Source organism: Myotis davidii, unplaced genomic scaffold, assembly GCF_000327345.1.
Source record: "Myotis davidii unplaced genomic scaffold, ASM32734v1 scaffold609, whole genome shotgun sequence".
In the NCBI taxonomy this organism is placed as follows: domain Eukaryota; kingdom Metazoa; phylum Chordata; class Mammalia; order Chiroptera; family Vespertilionidae; genus Myotis; species Myotis davidii.
The window spans coordinates 1,530,894-1,532,039 of NW_006300164.1; the positions used below are offsets into that span (position 1 = coordinate 1,530,894).

A 1,146-nucleotide genomic window follows, 5' to 3' on the forward strand; every position below is an offset into this window, starting at 1 on the left:
AAGGCCCGGCCTGCACCCGCCCCCAGGCTGTGCCCCCAGCTGCTGCTCAGCTGCGTCTGGCCCTGAGCCTGACCTAAGTGTGCCCCCCACGTGCACACCGGACCTGAGCGTGACCCTAAGTGTGTGCTCCCCACGTGCACACCGGGCCTGAGCCTGACCCTAAGTGTGCCCCCCACGTGCACACCAGGCCTGAGCGTGACCCTAAGTGTGTGCCCCCCACGTGCACACCAGGCCTGAGCGTGACCCTAAGTGTGTGCCCCCCACGTGCACACCGGGCCTGGGTGCAGCGGGCCACTCCACCCTGCGGCCGCACGGCCACCTGGCTTTAGCCCTGTGAGTCCCGCAGGCACAGGACGAGAGAGGGACACCCTGTGGACGGGACGGTGGTGCCCTGAGGACAGTGGGGCTACCAGCTGGGCACCTGTCTCCTCCTCCACATTCACCAGGCCCCGTGGAGCGAACAGGAGTGACCCCGAGGTAGACTTGGGGCCCTGGGTGACCTGAGCCAGCGGTTCAACGTGGGGAGAGGGAGGCTGCTGGGGGAGGCCTCAGGGAGAGGCTGGCCTTCCTCTCCAATGTGCTGTCCGCCTGAAATCGCTCTAACGAGAGGGGCTGCCCAGTCACTGAAGCGGGGGCGGGGGAGGGGGCACTGGCAGGAGGCATCCTGGGTGTGGCTCAGGCCAGAAGGAACAGGCAGGAACCCCGGCCGCATCCCGAGACGCATGGGCGCCCGCTCACCTTCTGGCCCTGCATGTTCCACGTGGCCACAAAGAGGGCCAGGGTGCGGTCGGGGAAGTACCGGGCCAGCTCCTCCGCCCCCATCAGGGCCCCGCTCGCCAGCAGGCTCCCCTCCAGGTAGCTCCTGCAAGGACAGACTGAACTCGGTCCGAGCAGATGCCCCTCGGGCGCCCCGAGTCAGGGCCAGGCCGGATTGTGGTTCAAACAACCCGCCCAGCCCTGGTCGGGATGGGAGCCGAGGAGGCCGGAGCCCGTGTGGGGAGGCGCGGGAGACAGGCCTGCGGGGACGGGGCGCGGGGGGGAGTGACCCCCAGCTGGGGACTCACAGCTCTGGCCTCGGGAGAGGTGAGCCAGAAAGAAGCCCACGTTTGGGCGTCGTGAGCAGAAGGGAAGACGTGGGGATGGAAG

At 68.7% G+C, this 1,146-nt stretch overlaps 1 protein-coding gene and 1 long non-coding RNA gene across 2 annotated transcripts in view; both read right to left on the reverse strand.

Moving 5' to 3' along the window:
* INPP5E (inositol polyphosphate-5-phosphatase E) overlaps positions 1 to 1,146 on the reverse strand; it is a 7,003-nt gene that overhangs the window by 3,935 nt on the left and 1,922 nt on the right. The gene's annotated exons all lie outside the window — the stretch shown is intronic.
* The window catches only part of LOC107185102, a 1,531-nt gene continuing 391 nt past the window's right edge, over positions 7 to 1,146 (reverse strand). The window contains exons 2-3 of the long non-coding RNA XR_001516019.1: positions 115 to 862; positions 7 to 73 (exon numbers count right to left, since the gene is read on the reverse strand). This is a non-coding gene — a long non-coding RNA (uncharacterized LOC107185102). The remainder of the gene's footprint in view (positions 74 to 114; positions 863 to 1,146) is intronic.